Raw genomic sequence first — 21,623 nt, 5'->3', positions numbered from 1 at the left:
GTCACACAAGGACTCGGGCAGTTTCTGTTGGCCTCAAGCCCTCGCTGGTATGACCAAGAGTGTGGTGTGTAAACGTGTGACAAAGATGGGGACCCCATGACTTGTATTCCGCCCAAGAAGGTGGGACAGGAGGTGCTTGTAGTTTAGTGAGTGTTAAACAAAGGAGCCGCGCAGGGCACACTCAGGGCTGCCCGAGCTGCAGGGGGCGGGGCCTGCGGATGGCTGCCTCTGGGGGTGTCGGTCAGGGTGTCTAACTGCTGTCACGGGGGCTTCCCACGGCCCCTGCTTCCTTCTCACAGCGCAGAGCAGGCTGGTTCAGGAGGTGAGGCTCTAGTCCGCACTGTCACTTAGGAGCCCAGTCCCCTCCCTCTGCCTGCTCTTCTGTCCCCCAGGGCTCGGGGTCCTCCCCTGGATGCTCTGCATCTGGCCAGCAGGGCACAGAGAGAAAGAGGGGGAGATAAGGAGGGGAGAGTTGGGGGTCAGGCCTGGGAGTGGCCTTCATTTCTGCCTCCAGTTTTTGGGCCAGGATTCCATCACACTGTCCCACTTAACCACGTGAGGGCTGGGGGACATCATGTGCCCGTGTGCCCAGGGGAAAGCGACATGGAGTTGGACACATGGCATTGTCTCAGATCCACCACACTGAACACAAAACTGTGTGTTCCGTGGGGTTTTCTGGATAATGGGTCCATGGCTCCTATCAAATCCTCAAAGAGGGGTCAGTGTCTCCACACCCTTGAGAGCTGCCATCCAAGAGGAAAAAATAAAGAAAACACAAAAAAACCAGCCGTTGACCAAGCTGCCCTGGCCTGGGGCAGGGGTGAGGATGTCTGCCTTGTGGTCCCTGGGATGGGTCCCCGGTTCCTCTTGTTCTGACGCGAGTGGCACCACATTCTCTGATTAAAATTTGGCTTCTTAGTGAGGTGGGAGAAAGATGGACAGGCAGTTTGGGGTTAGTAGATGCAAACTATTACATATAGGATGGATAAACAACAAGGTCCTCCTGTATAGAATAGGGAACTATATTCAATATCCTGGGATAAACGATAAGGGAAAAAATATAAAAAAGAATGTATATATGTGTATAACTGAGTCACTTTACAGTACAGCAGAAATTTATAAAACATAGTAAATCAACTATACTTCAATAAAAAATACATTTAAAAAAAAGGAAAAGAAAGACAATAAAATTTGGCTCTTGTCACGGGGCATAGCTACAGAGAGAGCCTGCACAGATCTGCTGTACAGCCAGCTGTCCTCCTGACCCATCTATTTCCCACTGTAAATGAATAAAGAATCATCCTGAAGAGAAAGAAAAAGAAACATTCTGTTAGCCACCCCAAGATCTGAGAGTTTATTAATTTGAGTTTGTCAATAAGAAGTGGGTCCCCTCCTGGCTTGTGGACAATTTGACATTTCTGAGGGCCAGTTCCTGGTGACTAAGCTACACAGTTCATGCTTCCTGCCTAGTACCGTGCCCACAGCCCACCACAGTCTACACTGCACAAGCCTACTCTTGCCTGTCCCCAGTCACCCTGTCTAGAAAGTGCCCTCACCACACTTCTGGAAAGGGAAGCCCCATGGACCCCTTCCCTCCATCCCCCTGTCTGGAGTCTTTTGGGCCGGGAGTAGACACCTGACCCAAAGAGAATCAATCCATTGGCCTGGCTGAGCCAACTGGATTTTGAACTGGGAGATAAGAGGTGAGTCAGTTGGTAGTGAGACAGGAGAGAAGCAAATGTGTGAAGAGCCAAAGCCACATTAATGGTGGATTAAAAGAGCGTCCTTGACTACTTACTGTAAAGTGGCCTGGAGCAAATCAAAACAGCACTTTACACTTCCTAGCATGGCTATTATTAAAAAACAGAAAATATAGCTGGGCCTCTGTGTCTGCAGGTTCTGAAACCATACATTCAACCAGCCTTGGATCCTACACGACATGGAGGGCCGGCTATGGAACCTGAGCATCCTAGGATTTTGGTATCAGTGATGGGTCCTAGAACCAATCCCTTGCAGATACTGAAGGTTGACTATAACAAGTTGATGAGTATGTGGAGAGACTGGAAACCTAGTGCATTACTGATGGCAGTGTAAAAGGGTGTAGTTGCTGTGGAAAGCGGTTTGTGCAAAATAGTTCTGCAAAACAGTTCTTCAAAACGTTGAACATAGAATTAATTACCTTATGACCCAGCAAGTCCACTCCTAAGTGTATGTCCAAGAGAATGGAAAGCAGGGACTGCAACAGATACCTGCACACCCATGTTCATAGCAGCATTACTCATACCAGCCAAAAGGTGGAAACAACCCAAGTGCCATCAACTGATGAATGGGTAAACAAAATGTGGCATATCTATACAGTGGAATATTACGTGACCATAAAAAAGGAATGAAATTCTGACATATGCTACAACATAGATGAACCTTAAAAACATGATGCTCAGTGAAACAAGTCAGACACAAAAGGACAAATACTGCATGATTCTATTTATATGAGGTCCCTAGAGCAATCAACTTCATAGAGACAGAGAGTAGAATGGTGGTAGCCAGGGGCTGGGCAGAGGAGGAATGGGGAGTTAGTGTTTAATGGGGACACAGTTTCAGTTTTGCTAGATGAGAAAGTACTAGAGGTGGATGGTGGTGATGGTCATACAATATCGTGAATGTACTTAATGCCACTGAACTATACACTTAAGATTGTTAACATGGTAAATTAATGTTATGTATGTTTTACCACAAGTTAAAAGAAGTGGGGTGGGCAGGCGAGAAGAGAGAGAGAGAGAAGTGAAGCTGGAGGTGAAAGAAAGTTTGTTTTTCTTTTGATTGTGGGAAATGTGAGGTTCCAAAGTGTGGGACTTGAGAGAACTGGGGGCTGAGACCCAAAGGGTTCAGCAAAATGTTGTTACAGGTTGTATATTAAAACCACGTTTATATCCTTTGGGAGATGAAAGTGAAGAGCAGAATTCCTATTAATTCCTTTTGTTTTGGGCTGCATTTCCCTGACAGTGCTCTGAGACTTACTCATCAGGGCCTGTGACTTTCCTCCCCTCTCCCACCCCCACTCTTTTATTGGAGTGTATTTGAATATAGCTTTGGAGTTTGGGGTAGAACCCATAAGGAAAACAAGGCAAATACCACCTTTCCCAGCACAGTCCTTTCTTACGTTTTACTTCTTTCAAAAGAAGGAATTTAGGGACTTCCCTGGCGGTCCAGTGGTTAGGGTTCTGCGCTTCCACTTCAGGGGGCATGGGTTCGATCCCTGGTCGGGGAACTAAGATCCTGCACGCCACACTGCAAAGGAATTTATTTGGAGGAGGAGGAGGGAGGGCAACTTAGAATTTAGAAACAACTTTCACTCATTCATTCATTTGACCAAATAGCAGTTAATGATGTGAGAGCTGGGACCACAGTGCTCACAGCCTTCGTGGACACCAGGATGAGCCCAGGAACTCCCGGAGACATTGGGAGTGGAGGAGACTTTGTAAGGGTTGAGATTCTTGCAGTAGCTGGAAGGGAGGGACCCTGGGAAGTTCAAGTTATTATTCTGGCATTGATTACATTTTTAAGCCCGTGTTGGGATGACTTGAAGAAATAATGGCTCTATTTATTTCACCCAGTTAAGAAATATATATATATATAATTGGCAATGTGCCAGGCACTATTCTAGGCACTGGAGATGCAGCATTGAACAAACTCAATAATGGTCTTGCTTTCAGGGAGCTTTCCTCCTCATGGGTGCTGTTTAGGGAGCCAGGTATCTGTGTCTCTCGCATTGAACCATGGGCCCTGGGAACAGGAATCTCATCTAATTCTTATCTGTGCTTTCACAGCACCCTTGATGGGGCTTTGTCCACAGTGGGTGCACAAACATACTTCCTGAATGGAGTGGTCCTTATGGATTAATCCTGCTCAGGATGTTAACAGTTTAACACGTGAACCTCTCCCAACATGGCACTTTTGTTATATCCAGAAACTAGAAATATCTGAGGGCAAAGGAGGAACTAAAATCACAGGCCTTTTTTTTTTTTTTCACACACACACACACTGTATTTTATTTTTACAAGAGATAAATAAACTGACACCAAGCATTGTAAATGGATGACCACAACAAAAGCAACAATGATTGCAATTACCAAACATGAAACACACTCATACTATGTCATAACATTGACATTCAGTCCAGTAATCCTGCACTGTAACAGCTCCTTTACTTTGCAGTGAAAATTGATTTGTATATTTTTTGCCTCTGAGTCCTTGTGGGATTTTTTTTTTTATTCAAACAGAAAGTCACAAAAATTATAATCATCCTCATCAGTTCACTCAGTCCCATGTAATTAATTTTTTTTTCATCTTGATCTTTTGTTAGCACTTTTATGAATTCATCAGTTTTCCATTAGAGTTCTGAAAATGCTTATTCATTCAGTTCAGCAGTATAGTCAGTTACCAGAAACCTGTACTTGTCAGAGTCTTTTCCATGAATTCCTTGAAGATGAAACCCTTTTATAGGAACATATTTGCAAAAGCATCAGAGTACACCCAGAGCTGTCTGTAAATGACAAAAGACTGAAAAATGACCACAGTTAAAGATTTGATGAAAGTTCATAATAATGCAATTGACAAGGAAATTTAGTTATTTCTGAGATATACATTTTAAAGTAATAACTAGAATTATGACTTATAACATTATACCAGAACATATAAGATTTTTAGAAATTTCATGTAATGTCTGAAACATTTATATTAACATATTTCCATACAAATAACCCAAAGAAAGTTTAGTATTAGTTGTTTTGTTTGTTTGTTTGTTTTATACTGCAGGTTCTTATTAGTCATCAATTTTATACACATCAGTGTATACATGTCAATCCCAATCGCCCAATTCAGCACACCACCATCCCCACGCCCCCATGGTTTTCCCCCCTTGGTGTCCATACGTTTGTTCTCTACATCTGTGTCTCCACTTCTGCCCTGCAAACCAGTTCATCTGTACCATTTTTCTAGGTTCCACATACATGCGTTAATATACGATATTTGTTTTTCTCTTTCTGACTTACTTCACTCTGTATGACAGTCTCTAGATCCATCCACATCTCAGCAAATGACTCAATTTCGTTCCTTTTTATGGCTGAGTAATATTCCATTGTATATATGTACCACAACTTCTTTAGCCATTCGTCTGTCGATGGGCATTTAGGTTGCTTCCATGACCTGGCTATTGTAAATAGTGCTGCAATGAACATTGGGGTGCATGTGTCTTTTTGAACTATGGTTTTCTCTGGGTATGTGCCCAGTAGTAGGATTGCTGGAGCATATGGTAATTCTATTTTTAGTTTTTTAAGGAACCTCCATACTGTTCTCCATAGTGGCTGTATCAATTTACATTCCCACCAACAGTGAAAGAGGGTTCCCTTTTCTCCGCACCTCTCCAGCATTTGTTGTTTGCAGATTTTCTGATGATGCCTATTTTAACTGGTGTGAGGTGATACCTCATGGTAGTTTTGATTTGCATTTCTCTAATAATTAGTGATGTTGAGCAGCTTTTCATGTGCTTCTTGGCCACCTGTATGTCTTCTTTGGAGAAATGTCTATTTAGGTCTTCTGCCCATTTTTGGATTGGGTTGTTTGTTTCCTTGATATTGAGCTGCATGAGCTGTTTATATATTTTGGAGATTAATCCTTTGTCCGTTGATTCATTTGCAAATATTTTCTCCCATTCTGAGGGTTGTCTTTACATCTTGTTTATGGTTCCTTTGCTGTGCAAAAGCTTTGAAGTTTCATTAGGGCCCATTTGTTTACTTTTGTTTTTATTTCCATTACTCTAGGAGGTGGATCAAAAAAGTTCTTGCTGTGATTTATGTCAAAGAGTGTTCTTCCTATGTTTTCCTCTAAGCGTTTTATAGTGTCCAGTCTTACATTTAGGTCTCGAATCCATTTTGAGTTTATTTTTGTGTATGGTGTTAGGGAGTGTTCTAATTTCATTCTTTTACATGTAGCTGTCCAGTTTTCCCAGCACCACTTATTGAAGAGACTGTCTTTTCTCCATTGTATATCTTTGCCTCCATTGTATATCTTTGCCTCCTTTGTCATAGATTAGTTGACAAACTAATCTATGCGTGGGTTTATCTCTGGGCTTCCTATCTTGTTCCATTGATCTATGTTTCTGTTTTTGTGCCAGTACCATATTGTCTTGATTACTGTAACTTTGTAGTATAGTCTGAAGTCAGGGAGTCTGATTCCTCCAGCTCCGTTTTTTTTCCCTCAAGACTGCTTTGGCTATTCGAGGTCTTTTGTGTCTCCATACAAATTTTAAGATGATTTGTTCTAGTTCTGTAAAAAATGCCATTGGTAATTTGATAGGGATTGCACTGAATCTGTAGATTGTTTTGGGTAGTATAGTCATTTTCACAATATTGATTCTTCCAATCCAAGAACATGGTATATCTCTCCAACTGTTTGTATCATCTTTAATTTCTTTCATCAGTGTCTTATAGTTTTCTGCATACAGGTCTTTTGTCTCCCTAGGTAGGTTTACTCCTAGGTATTTTATTCTTTTTGTTGCAATGGTAAATGGGAGTGTTTCCATAATTTCTCTTTCAGATTTTTCATCATTAGTGTATAGGAATGCAAGAGATTTCTGTGCATTAATTTTGTATCCTGCAACTTTACCAAATTCATTGATTAGCTCTAGTAGTTTTCTGGTGGCATCTTTAGGATTCTCTATGTACAGTATCATGTCATCTGCAAACAGTGACAGTTTTACTTCTTCTTTTCCAAATGCTGCCTTTCTCCAAGGGTTGGAGGTTTGGGTTCCCTTATAACTTGGGATAAATGTCCATCATAGTAAATAACCTGGGCACATGTCCCTGAGGTACTGCAGGGACAGAATGCTCTGCATACAACTGGAAATGGTTAGGGACAGGGAAACAAATAAATTGACCATGTTGACCATTTCCTCCATCTTATGATTCAGTGAGCTTGACCCTGCTACGTTCCCATCACAAATCTGAGGAATGTTGCAATAGAGAGTAGGTAATCACTGGGCTTTTCCTGTGAGTTGAATAAACACTTGAAATTCCAACCCCCTTCCCTTTTCATCCAGGTGACCTAATTTGTCAAGTGAACTTAAGTTTACTATGTTCTGATCAGAAGTTGCCAGTTGGTGGATGGTTAGGGCTAGCAAATTTTATAAACTTCTTTCCTTTTTTGGTTAAGAATCTCAGGAAGTTCATTACCCAGGGGTACATGGGTCACATTTGGCCTTTGGATCCCAAATGTGGTAGGGAAATGGGGAATTCTTTCTTCCTTAGCATGAGCTGGTGTATCAGCCAGGTTCACTGATGGAAAGCAACAGAAACTGACTCAGGCTAAAGTAAGAAAAGGGAAGTGATTGGATGTCCATGGATGCCTCAGAGTGGAAGGGAAGACCTAGAACAGAGCTTGGACAGGAGCCAGGCAGCTCAGAGGGTCTTCAAAGCAGGGATGGCACTTCAGTCTGGCCCAAGTGCAGTCACTGGGATGAATGAACTTCCACCATTCCTCTGTCTTTGTGTCTCTTGCTTCAAAGCCAGATTCCTAGGAAAGCAAGTTCAACTGGCCAAGCTTAGATCAGATGCTTGCCTTTGGTTGTTCTAAGATGGTGAGAGGGAAGTCTGGCACCAGGAGACTCGGGTGACTCTTTTGGCTTATGAAGTGGAGGGTGGATTCCTGGATGGATTACTGTCCACCAAGACTGTACACAGTAGCTGTCAGATCATTCCCCAAAGGAAATTAGAGTGATTATTAGGAAGGAGGAGATGCTGTGTGGCCAAACAGTGTCAAACATCCAACCCAGCTTGTAATGATGGTATGCACTGTCTCTGAGGTACTTCAGAATATGAGGACATTTCTCTGATGGGAATCAGGAACTGTGGATTCCTGGTTCTAGGGGCTTGCCTGACCCAAAGTAGGATGTGCTTTCCCATATACTCAGGCTGAGAACCTTGGCGTTTACTCAACAGACTTCCAGAGTACTGCCTGTGGGCACAGGCCAGGGGCCCAGACAGGCGTGGGTTTCATTCAGATGAAGTTGATCTTGGCCGCCGCTTTGCCTCTTTGGTTTCCTTATCTGACATGGGACCAAAAATACTTGCAAGACTCCTGCAATGTTCTGTTAAGATAACCCGTGTGTGTGCCTAGCATGGTGTAAGCTGTGCTGAGAGGTTGGGGGGAGTTACCTGGAAGGTGCTGGGGAGCCAGTGAAACATTTTAGGCAGAGGATGAGGTGATCAGAATTGCAGTTGTCCATAGTTAATGAGATAATTCTCCTCTGCAGGCTGTACCCTAGGGAGAAGTTGGAGTCATCAACTTACCTTGCTGCAGACTCAGCCCCTGTTCCAGCAGTTGGGCAGCTGCCCCATCCCTGGAACCCGGAGCCTGGAGGTGGGCTCCTATCCTGAGGCACAAGACTCATCCCACACGCCTGCCTTATGTTTCTGTCTTAGATGCTACAATCCCTCCTTAGTGTCCTGCTGAGGACCAGAGAATCACTGTATCCTCAGAATCGTTGTTGGATGCCCCTCCCCTACTGCCCAGGTCATTCCCACCCAAGGAGATGTTTTTTTGGGAGTAGGGATGATGATCTGGAGAGCACCTGTAGGTGCTCTTAAAAATCACAGGACCCAGGCACTGCAGGCTGCACGCTCACGGGCAGAGACCTAGGGTGGGGAGGGGCATGGGTCCCAGGCCAGTGGGACCCCAGCGCCTCTGTGCAGCCCCAGGTGAGGAGACCAGGTAGGAGTGAGGGCTGGTCCAGAGATTTAAGTTTCAGTCAGCTACTTTGAAGGTGGACCTGATGAAGCAGCCCAATGTAGTATTGAGGGGTTGCATCCCAAATTTTTGAGGATGAAGACACTTTACCATCAAGACATTTTATGGAGACCAACATGGTAAAATTTGAACCTTAAGTTATATTGATTGAGAAAGTTAATGATGATCATTAATATATATTAATATAAAATATTAATATAATAATATATACATATAATGCTATTATTAATAATATGAAAAATTAAGAAAGTTACTATTTTCAATGACACCTTTAAATACATTTATATTTTGTTCACAACAGCATGTGCATATCTTTGAAAAATGTTTTACGTGTGGGTTGACTTTTACCGGTCTATTTCTGGCTGTCCACCTTTTGGAAAGAATGTCTTTCCAAGGTGCTGGCTGCCCTCAGTGGCCTTTCGACCTCCATCCCCACCGGCCTAATCTGATTGGACCAAGGAGATGTCCATAGGGGTGGAGCCTAGCCTATGGCCTGGTGCGCAGAGATGCGCTGGGCCAATCAGAGGCCTCGATCTAGAATTAGAACTAACACACCGGGAGGGAGGAGGCTGGTGAAAGTTACAGTCTTGGGCAGCTCTAATGGCTGCTAACAGGGTGACCAGAAAGCATAATGAAGCAGTTCATGATTTCTCTTCATTTCATTTTCATTTTGAAAATAAAATAACAATAATAATATTTGTGGTAATAAAAATAAAAGCTAAGTTTTGTTGAGCATTGTCTTTATGCCCAGCTCAGTTCTAAGTACTTCATAGTATAATCTCACGCAGTCCTCATGAAAACTCCAAAGCCGTAAGGAATTTCCAGATGGGGAAATTAAAGTTCGGAAAGGGTAAATAACTTGGTCAAGGCCTATGCCTAGGAGGTGGCAGATCTGGGATTAGAGCCCAGGCCACCTCTTGCCCTCTCCTGCCACTCCAGGGGGCAGGACTGGTAGCCCTATGGCAGTGAAGGGAGACAGCGACTCTGTGTAGCCACCTTGATTTCCTGAGGCAATGTCTTTTTTAAAAATTTTATTTATTTTTGGCTGCGTTGGGTCTTTGTTGTTGTGCGCGGGCTTTCTCTAGTTGCAGTGAGCGGGGGCTACTCTTCGTTGCGGTGCGCGGGCTTCTCATTGCGGTGGCGTCTCTTGTTGCGGAGCATGGGCTCTAGAGCATGCGGACTTCAGTAGTTGTGTCGCGTGGGCTCAGTAGTTGTGACGCACGGGCTTTGTTACTCCAAGGCATGTAGGATCTTCCCAGACCAGGGCTCGAACCCGTTTCCCCTGCATTGGCAGGAGGATTCTTAACCACTGCGCCACCAGGGAAGTCCCCTGAGTCAATGTCTTGATCTGTGGTTGGATTGCCACAGGATTCCCCCGTGGGGCCCCATCCTCTTCCTTCAACTCTTCTTTAACCATGTCGACTGCGTCTCTGTTTCTTGCCTCAGAGGGAGACTCTAACCTGTAACCCGAGGCAGTGAGGGTGCACATGAGGATTCACGTCCCTTTATAAGTCTCTGGGGACCCTAGGGTATGAAGGGGCAGGGCCCTGAGAACCTGCTCCAGCTCCTTGCTGGGACCTTCAATAAGTCTGGTCCAGCTTGCCCTCCACCCCCAGTCTCACCCAGGGATGATGGTCCGAGGCTGGGGGACCTGAGCTGTGCCCACCTAGGGGGAGCAGATGCCCTATGGCCTGGGCAGGGTTTGGGCGGACTTGCTTGAATTCCTTTCCCAGACTTGCTTAGATGTGGGCTTTTTTTTTTTTTCTTTTCTTTTTTAAAGTTGTGGTTCGTATGAGTATATTAATCCTGAAATTGCTTCCTGTCTCCAGCAGTCTTGGGTGATCTGCTATGATGACACTATTATCTAGACGCATTAGGAACCCACTCAAAGGCGAGGGCACAAGTGCTGCCACCTACTGGACGAAAATTAACAGTTTCATCACAACTTTATGAAAAAATTTTGCACAAGCCTCAAAGCTCCCAACCTCTTTCTTATTTTCCGCAGATTAACTCTAACTATTCTGGGTCAACTTTTCATAAAAACAATTAGATTCCAATAGAAAAATTTCCTCTATTTCCTAATAAATAGCTAATAAAAATGTGTGCTGTTTATCCAGGATTTCCTATGTGCTGAGCACTTTACATGCATTATCTCTGTTATTCTCACCACAATCCTATGAGCTAGATATTGTTATTATCCCTGTTTTATATATAAGGAAGGTGAGATTTGGAAACACTAAATGACTGCTTGCTTCCAGAGTCCACCCAATTAAACACTGGGCTGTCTTGCCTCACCTTTAACAGTAACAGTGTAGCACTAGCATTTCATTATTTGACTAAAATCACACAAACTTAAAAAAAAAGCATCACAAATCCTGAAAATATTTCAAGTGTATTCCATGATTAAGAAAATAAGTAAATATATTATAGATAGTGAGAACCAGGTCTTTTACTGTTGAAAGAGGAGTAACAAAAATGGAAAGGGGGACGGTTAGAATGCACCCTGTGGTGTTGGATTGGAATCAGGGGAATTGGTGTGAACTCATGCTTTTATACACATAGATGGTTAGATATAGAAATAGAAATAGATGTAGGTGTATATGTATGTGTGTGTGCATACAGACGTTTATTCCCTAGGTTTGTCCTCTGGAAGGGACTGACAATAATGATACCACAGTAGCTATGCATATACTGGCCTCTAGATCTTGGTTTCCAAGTACCATTCACTAATGAGAAAAAAAAAATTCAGGGCTCCTTGAAGAAATGGCTGATTCTAGGGCTGGAGCAGGGAAAAGATAAATGAACTTGGAGGATTTTGCTGTGCTAGAAAAAGTGCTCAGAAATGATGAGGCTATTACTAAAGGACGTAGGGGCCACATTGAAGGGGCTCCCAATGGCCATATCTGAGACAATTTTAGTAACAAAATAATGATAGTAATATATTATAACTCCTAGAATAAAGCAAATATCCATGACTCCACATAGATATAAATAATTGCATAAATAAATAAATGAAGAAGAAGAGAAAGCTCTTCCTTACAAAAGAATTCCAATGAATAAATGCAGAAGGAATGATGGAAACAGGAAATCACCATTCGGCTAACAACACAGTAATTGTTGCAGGCAAGAATCATTGATGAATAGACCCACAGACACAGAAAACAAACTTATGATTACTGAAGGGGAAGAGGGGGGAGGGATAATTTAGGAGGATGGGATTAACATGTACACACTACTATATATAAAATAGATAACCAACAAGGACCTACTGTATAGCATAGGAAACTATATTCAATATTTTGTAATAACCTATAAGGGAAAAGAAGCTGAAAAAGAATATATATATATATACATACATATATATATTCACTGTGCTGTACACCTGAAACTAACACAACATTGTAAGTCAACTATACTTCAATAAAAAATTAAAAAATAAAAAAAACAAAGAATCATCGATGAATGCTAAAATTAGTGGGGGAAAGTATAATGAGAAACCAGACTTACGGTCATAGTCTCAAGATATGTCCCCACAAAATACTTATAAATTACAAAGGGAAAGAGAGTAACTTTCCAGTGGATAAATCTGATAGGCACCACCACATCCAAGGGGTGAAAGTTCCTATTAGCAGGAATGAGATGTATCAACTTCACGTGGCTCCTGGTGTGATGCGCTGAGAAGGACACAACATCTCCTCTGTGGTGTTTGTGCCCAAAATGCAGAAGCTCAGTCTAATCATGGGAAAGCACCAGGCACGCCCAGAGTGAGAAACATTCTACAAAACAACTGGCCACTGCTCTTCCAAAGTGTTATGATCAGGAAAGACAAAGCTTGAGGGAACCGTTCCAGACTGGAGGAGATTAAGGGGACGTGACCACTCAGTGCCGTGTGTGAGGCTGCATTGGACCCTGGGCAGAAGGAGGACCCCAGTGGGGCAATTGACAAAGTTGGAATAACGTCTGGAGATAAGTTAGTAGTGTTGTATCAGTGTTCATATCCTGGTCTTGATAATTATGCTGAGGTTATAGAAGATGTTAACATTTGGGAAAGCTAGGGGAAGGGGACTCAGAAATTTTTTTCTACTATTTTTGCAATGTTTCTTACGTCTAAAATTATTTCAAAATGAAAAGTAAAAAAATTAAAAACAAGCTTGTAATGAAATATACGTAGGTAAAAAATGCTTTTAGAAAGGCATTACACAAACTATTATAGATAGGGTGGATAAACAGCAAGGTCCTACTCTATAGCACAGGGAACTATATTCACTGTCCTGTGCTAAACCATAATGGAAAAGAATATAAAAAAATGTATATATGTGTATAACTGAATCACTTTTCTGAACAGCAGAAATTAACACAACATTGTAAATCAACTATACTGCAGTTAAAAAAAAAAGGGTATTGCAAAATGTATCAGGTTTCTGATTATCCAAAATTTGAAACCTCCCCTAGGCCAGAGTCCAAACTCTTTGGTCTTCGGTCTCTTCACCTGTCAGAGAAAAACCTCTACGTTTATCACAACACAGAAGTAGAAAGAAGGGAAGTATTTGGGCACATATTGAGCAAGACACACGTAAATGTTCCTGAGAGGTTTTAGTTGAATTGTAGAACACACATCAGATTGACCAAATCCTCTATTCCAGTTTTGGAATGTTCTGACTGCAGCTTCTGGTTTATGTTCCTATGTTTCACAGACATTCCCAGAGCTGCACGCAGCAGGATCTTAGTACCCCAAGCAGGGATCGAACCCGTGCCCTCTGCAGTGGAATCGTGGAGTCTCACCCACAGGACCGCCAGAGAGGTCTCCCAGGACTTACATTTCTTGGCCCTTGGGTGACACACGTAAGGGGGCTAAAGCAAAGAGATCATATCTGCTGAGGCTTAAAATAATAATAATGATGATGATAGCTAAGTGATCACATGCCAGGCAGTGATCCAAATGCTTTAATGCTTAAACCAACCCTGGGAGGAAGGGTCTATTACTATACACACTTTAGGGAGAGGGTGACGGACTTGACCAGGGTCCTTTTCTCTTTCATGCACAGCCAGTAGCTGGTGGAGCCAGGATCTGAGCCCAGGCAGAGCGCCTCCAGAGCCCACATGCTGATGCGTTAGAAGGGGGCGCAGGGCTGAATGCAAGGTAACTGGGCGTTAGCCCCCAACCCCTTTTGGCTTTGATAGAACTCCTTCTCACTGAGTCTCAGAACAGAACGGGATCAGTGATGGTAAAGCACCGGCAGGGCCTCTGGGAGGTCGTCCTGGACCCGCTCTCATTTGCCAGAGCTGTGGATGTGCCTGCAAAGGGCTGGTGCGTGGACTTCCCCATGACGCCAACTCTTGTATTATTAGCTGTTTACCCGGCCACTTAGCACTTTCTCCTGTTAAGTACCACAGTCGGGATGCTTGGACGTTCTGATTCATGGGGGTTCCTGATACTCCCCCTTCTTGTCAAAGTCCTTTCTGATACTTGGGGTGCCTGAGACTGTTCCTGCTGCTGAATGAAGCCCCAGTGCTGACCCCTGAGGTGGGACAAGCACCCCTTCTGGGCCAGTGCAGGATGGAAACCTAAATAGGAACAAACCTGAACAGCCACAAACTCCCCCCCAGTTTTCCTCCCCCCACGTCATGTCCTCTGAGAAGTAACATACATAGAAAGCAAGGGTCTGGACCAGGAATCCTGACCTTGCTGTATGACCTTGAGTAGAGTCCTGCCCTCTCTGGGCTTTGGTGAACTTAGCTGTAAATGAGGGGGTGGGATCTGGTGATTTCTAGGGTCTCTTCCAGCTCCTGCATTTTGTGGCGCCAGGAGCTCGTGACAGGGCAGGAGGAAGCCAGGCCCGTTCCGGATGGACTCGAAGGTGTTTGCTCTGTGCTCTTGCAGAAGAGCTTGGCCGAGGTGTTAGTTAGGGAGGGACTGTCGCTGCTCTGGCCGCACACAATTAGGGCTGAGGTGACTCAGAAGGGAACACGCCATGTGTTAAAATAAGAGTTGGCATTTCTGAGAAGGGAAGTCCAGGAGCCAGCCAGGATGGGATTAGCTGTTGATAAGGGCCCAGCATTGTTCTCAGTCTCCCCTGAGGCCCACACCACATCCTAGAAGAGGAGAAGCCAGGTCCCTGGGCCCTAACAAGTTTGGGACAAAGCCGAGGCATTGCTGAGGATGAGGTCCAGGGGGGCCATCTGGGACTGCGGCCAGGACAAGGCAGGGCGGTGCAGTGGTCAAGGCTGCCCAGGCCTGAGTGCTGAGTGCCCTGCCCTGTTGCTGGACTTGGATTCTCACTCCAGGGCCAGAGAGGGTTTGAGAGGGGACGATGGACGTGGACGCTGAAAGCCTAGTAATGGACGACCTGAAACTGCTGTCCAAGCCCAGCAACCCTGAGCAGTCCTCAGCCCACCCGCAAAGGTTCAGGCCGGAGCCAGGGATTGCTGCGTGGGGAGTGGGCAGCACTCCGATTCAAGACTCTTCAGTCTCGAGAAACAAAGCCTGACAGAAATGCGAGGAAACCACTGTTTACTCTTTTCAAGTGTTCCACCAAAATGTGTTCTAAAATGTCTCTGGGGGAGGACGATGAGGGGGGCGAGGCCCGAGCTCCAGGAAGCGGAGATGTGGGCGAGGACCCTGGGCTCTGCAGAAGCCACAGCGAGGAGGCCACCTCTCCTCTAACTCCCGGGGAGCAGACCCACGGGGAACGGGGTGCAGGCCCTCTTCGGAGTTGAAAGCGAGCCGGAAAAAAACGGGCTCAGGGGATCTTGTTGGAGCAGGAAAGGCCCAGATTTATGTTCCAAGAAGGGACCTGTGGGGGGCAATGGACGTTGGTGACTCTCCCAGGGGTTGGTGGGTGGCAAGCGACAGACACCTGTGAAGCTGGCTCAGCTAAAGAGGAAATTAGGGCAAGGATCCCGCAGGACCTGAGGGTAGCGGGGGGATGAGATCAGGCACCGGGAAGCTTGTGGAACAGAGTGGGCGCTAAGTCACTGTCTCAGCCCCCCGCCCCCGGGCTGCCTGGTCACCTGTCTTGGTTATCCATCCGCAGACTTGGTCTCCCAGTTGGACCATTGTTGCTCGTGGCCTCAAATGGTCTTTCCCTACATGGCAACCACAGGCCTTGAGATTTGTAACCTTCCAGATACAACTGACCAGAGGCCCTGGGGCTGAGCCCTAGATTTGAGAGAGAGAGAGGGAGAGAGAATGATCGGCCCAGCCTGGCCAGGATTCACTGCCGTCTAATGGGCTTGCCAGGTGAGGCAGGTCCACAAGGATAGCGTGGGAGCCTCCACTTCGGCTTAGGTGTGTGTGTGGGAAATTCTTGCATCCCAGAAATGACAGAAACAAGGGGGGGAGAGGGACCAGGAGGCCGGGAGTGGAGCCAAGAAAACCTCCTGACGCTAGGGCTCCAGGTGAGGAGAGGCCCAGGAGAGAGCTGGGAGGGCAGGGGAATCCAGGACATGCTTCCACATCCGTGACCCGGACAATGTATTCACAGATGGTGAAGAGTGGTTTGAACTTTTTTTTTAATATATTTTTTTTAATTGAAGGAGAGTTGATTTACGGTGCTGTGCCCATCTCTGCTGTACAGCACAGTGACTCAGTTATACGCAAAAAGACATTCTTTTTTTTTTAAATATTCTTTTCCATTATGGTTTATCCCAGGATATTAAGAATGGTTTGAACTTTTTGTGTTAGAACCTCCTGTGAAGATAATCTATAACCTGATTGCCACTGATACAGCAAAAGGGTCTGATTTATCGAGGTCATTTTTGCTCAAGGTAACCTCAGAGAGAGAATTAGAGGAGTTTAGAAGACACAAAACTTTTTATAGCCAGGGGAGAAATTTCCTGCCTAGAAAGGGGAAAGGTCAAGAAATGTATATGTGTGTGCAAATCTGAGCCCCACCCCAGACCAAGGCAATCAGAATCTCTGGGAGGCAGGAGGTTGAGTCCCCCCTGTGTTTCCCATGTGCACCCAGGGGTGTCATTCGCTGGTCTCGGACAGACAACAGGTCACGCTCCTTTTCTCCGTGATAGGCACCCAGATATTTGGAGATGGCTGATAGAAGTCAGCTCGCTCCATTTCCTAGGCCTTGGGCTCTGCCAGCTGACCTCTAAGAGCCTCATGGTGCAGAGGGGTGCTTTTGATACCCCTGTTTCTGTCAACGAAGCCCCTGCCCCTGCCCTGCCTCTTAGCAAGGCAGCTCTGATTCCTTCTCCACTAGGTGTTCAGGCAGTCAGCGGGCATTCACCACGCTCAGGAGGCTGTAAAACATCCTGTCCATGAGAAGCTTCTAGAACTATTGAAAGATAGAGACAGTGCTTAAAGACCCCAACACTTGTAGGGGGGCTGACTGTCTTAGTTTTCTGGAACTATCTCAGTTTTAACACTGAAAGTCCTGCATCCCAGGAAACGCCTCAGGCCTGGGCAAGCTGGCCCAGTGACTTACTGAGATGGAGCACACGTGGGAAAGATACTAATTCAGCGTCAGAAAAGCCCAGCACTGGGCTCTGCCGTCTTGGAGAATGTTGACTTTTCTCACACGTGCACATACACAAGCAAAAAAAAAAAAAAAAGGAAGGCATTGTTTAAACTTATAGCAGTTTATATTCTAGGAAAAGGTGGTGTAAGTCAAAAAGATAAAAATTGGATCAATTTTCCCACAGAAGCAGTACCATGATGAGAAACCCTGAGCAAGGAAAACTTCTATAAAAAGTTCTATCCTGGCCCTGAACAAAACTTCTTTAATTTTCTAAAACTTTTGTAAGTATTTCTCTGAGGTAACATGGAGCAAAATGTTCTCTTAGAAAAGTCAGACCCCAAGAGTAATTAACTGGACATTGAATACCTGTACTCTGGGCAGTGTAAGATCTCTCAAAGTACATGTACACCAAAGGAAAAAGACAAATCAGTAATTTGTCACATGCAGTGTTATTTTATTTGTTGAAAAGATACCTATGTAGGGGTTCCCACTGAGAGTTAGAGGGGTACTCCCCAATCATGGCAGGACGCTGGAACCACTGGGGAGCCGTAAAACCTACTGATGCCTGGGTACCACCCAGAAATGCTGATGAACTCGGCCTGGGTGCCGATGAGTGGAGGCTCCACCTGGGGCCAAGAGCTTGCGGCAAGAGAGGGGCAGGGGAGGAGGAGGTTGCCTGAGGTCTGGGTTCAAGGCCTAGGGTCTTGAGTGCTGGAACACTGAGACACAGACTAACCGGAAACAAAACCTTAGCGGTCATTGAAGTCAGTCTTCTCATTCTGGGGAACTAGATCTAGAGAGATGAAGGGATGTGTCCAAGTCCTGTAGCATTTAGATGTAAAATTAGAACATAGGTATTTTAACACCTTATCCTTGGATTCTTTTCACACTTCGGTGGTTTTAAGATATGCCCACAAATTCCTTGAAATTCTGCTCTTTGAAAAGTGAAGCTTAGACATATATACGCTACCAAATGTAAAATAGATAGCTAGTGGGAAGCAGCCGCATAGCACAGGGAGATCAGCTCGGTGCTTTGTGACCACCTAGAGGGGTGGGATAGGGAGGGTGGGAGGGAGACACAAGAAGGAGGGGATATGGGGATATATGTGCATGTATAGCTCATTCACTTTGTTATAGAGCAGAAACTAGCACACCATTGTGAAGCAATTATACTCCAATAAAGATGTTTAAAAAAAAAAAGTGAAGCTTAATTCCCTTCCCTTTGAGTGTGGGCTGACTTAGTAACTCATTTCTAATGAACAGAATATGGAGGAACTGATGGTTTGTGACTTTTGAGACTAGATCGTGAAAGCTCTATCTCTTGGATCACTGGCTCTGGGGAAAGTTAGCTGACATGCCCATGAAGACACTCAAGCAGCCTTATGAAAAGGCCATGTGTTGAAGATCTGAAGCCTCCTGCCAACAGCTTTGTGCAGGTGCCATCTTGGAAGCAGACCCTCTGGCTCCAGGCAAGCTCTCAGGTGACTGGGGTCCTGACTGACCTTTTGTCTGCCACCTCCTGGGAATCGCTGAGGCAGAACCATCCAACTAAGCCACTCCTTAACTCCTGACCCACAGAAATGGTGAGATAATAAAAGTTTTAAGCAGCTAAGTTTTGGGGTTATTTGTTACACAGCAATTATAGCAAACACACACACCAACCTAAAATATAATCTTTCAGAGTCAGTAATATCCAATTTTGAGGATGAACTCTAGTGCAGTAGGAGAAAATGAATGAAAGGAATAGGAAGTATAGCAACATTTTCCTTCTAAGGGAAGATGAGGTTGGGGTGGTAGGAAAATCACTCTGTATGCTCATCCTTTCTATTGATAGAGGCTGGAGAAAGGAAAGGTGGAAGCTTCAAGGTGTCTGGCAGCTCTTCAGCCTGTTGAAGCTTACAACCTAGAGTTGGTGACTTCTGTTTTAACAGGGCTCACGAAGCAGGCCTGAAACTGCATAGGGATGGAAAAAAGGGATGGAGCAACTTATAAGAATCATGGTGTCTGACATTTCATCGTATCGTTGGTGCTGATGTGAGGTAAACTCTAAGCGTCCTGTGAGGTTCGCTGCACACACAGAGGCCCCAGGAGCTTGAGGAAGGGCTCTGAGCTCTCTGCATGGGTCAGTGCTGAGCAGGGGTGGGAAGGGAGTCGGGAGAGGGCCCGCGTGAAGCTGACGGTTGAGCCAGGGAGCAGAGAGATCTTGAGGGCCATGGCATCGGTCAGGTCATCAGGAAAACAGAAGCCGTTCTGCGTCTTGGGGACCTCAGCTTGCAGCCCTGGAGTATGAGGGGAGAAAGTGGCAGGAAGTGGGAGCTCTTGAAGTTCTGTGATGCACTTGCATCTGACCAAGCCTCTGAGAAAAATGGCTTCTGCTTCACTCCTGCATTCTAAGTCCAGGGCAAGAGTCCCTCATCGACAAAGTCTAATCTGGGAGCACATGAGGAAGGGGACTGTGGGAAGCAGCTTCCAGCCCAGGTGGCGAGGTGACACATTGGGGTCAGCACTGGACTTCCCAATGGACAAGCCCTTGGGGAGCTACCACTGAGGGCTGGGTCACCGGGGGATGTTCCCTCTTACTTAGTATAAAGAAAGCAAACAGTCCTATTTGCTATTTACTTGCCAAATGTTATCTTCAAGAAATATCCAGAGAGGGGTCTTTATGTCGACCAGAAACTGTTGCTCAGGAAATAAGTGGATGGTCACCGTGGCTGGTGACACAGGGCTCCCTGGTGACAGCCTGTAGACAACTTGCCTCTGCCCACAATTCTTCCTCGGTCACGTCTTCATTTAATGCTTTGATGTCTGGTCTATGTGGAAAGCGTCTCTTCAGCTCATTGGAGACCCTTATCTTTGTTGGGGAAACATTGCCTGCTAGGTCTGCTTTTGGTGATTCTCAGAGCACACAGGTGTATTCATGACTCTGAGAACACTCTTTTCAGAGCGTGTCTGTTAATGGCCTGTGGTGTTAGATGCGAATGGGGTCTGAGTAGTCAATGCTCCATTAAATTGGGGAAATAGGGATGCTGGTTTGGAATGTGTGGACAACGGGAATAAAGATTCCTGAGGGCAGCCAGTGAAGAAAACAACTCCAGGGACTTCCCTGGTGGCGCAGTGGTTAAGAATCCGCCTGCCAATGCAGGGGACACAAGTTCAAGCCCTGGTCTGGGAAGATCCCACATGCCGCGGAGCAACTAAGTCCGTGCGCCACAACTACTGAGCCTGTGCTCTAGAGCCCGTGCTCCGCAACAAGAGAAGCCACCGCAATGAGAAGCCAACGCACCGCAACGAACAGTAGCCGCCGCTCGACACAACTAGAGAAAGCCTGCGCGCAGCGACGAAGACCCAAGGCAGCCAAAAATAAATAAATACACAAATAGATTAAGAAAACAACTCCAGAAAAGTTTGTGAACACTCTCCATGTGAAGGCATGCAAAAATGTGAATTGTCATATAATTCCCAAATTCAAGTATTGCCTAAAATAAGGCCTAGGAATTATTGGTGCTATTGACGGCACAAAGTTGTTGAATACGCTCCCTACCCGACCCCCACACCCCCAAAGCATGTAAGAAAAAATCTGTCTTCCTGAATTCGGGCCTCTGTAATTAAGAATGGATGCTAATTAATTGCTACCTTTGCATACTCCAGGAAGAAAGGGCTGTCATGCAAATGAGTAGAGTAGGCACGTTTACACTAAAGAGATTTTAACTTCTGAAGAGGAAAAGTTCATTTCAAGCCTCCCGGAAGTACTTACTTGAAGCCCTACCACTAGCCTTAGAGGATCAGAAAAGGTGCCCTTCTTTCCTTCCTTAAGACACCTGACTGCCACCTGCCAGAGAACTGTAGTAAGTATTCAGGTTCACAATCAGTGCAATGTGAAGGGGGCCCTAGGGTTGTGCAGTGCACTTGCTGGGCCTCTGCACATGGTACCCTGGTGTGCTCACAGGTACAGGTCGTTCAGGTTTCAAAGGACATTCTGCCAGCTTTCACTTGCACCTATTGAATGTCCTTTAAAAACAAATGTTGTGGGCTTCCCTAGTGGTGCAGCGGTTGAGAATCCACCTGCCAATGCAGGGGACATGGGTTCGAGCCCTGGTCTGGGAAGATCCCACGTGCCGCGGAGCAACTGGGCCCGTGAACCACAACGGCTGAGCCTGCGCATCTGGATCCTGTGCTCCGCAACAAGAGAGGCCGCGATAGTGAGAGGCCCGCGCACCGCGATGAAGAGTGGCCCCCACTCGCCGCAACTAGAGAAAGCCCTCGCACAGAAACGAAGACCCAATACAGCCAAAAATAAATTAATTAATTAAAAACAAAAAAAAAATGTTGTATTTCTCAAAAAAAAAGAGA

This window comes from Balaenoptera musculus, chromosome 13 (assembly GCF_009873245.2).
Source record: "Balaenoptera musculus isolate JJ_BM4_2016_0621 chromosome 13, mBalMus1.pri.v3, whole genome shotgun sequence".
Lineage (NCBI taxonomy): Eukaryota > Metazoa > Chordata > Mammalia > Artiodactyla > Balaenopteridae > Balaenoptera > Balaenoptera musculus.
The sequence above is the reverse complement of the archived record's forward strand: the minus strand, read 5'-3'. Positions refer to the sequence as shown.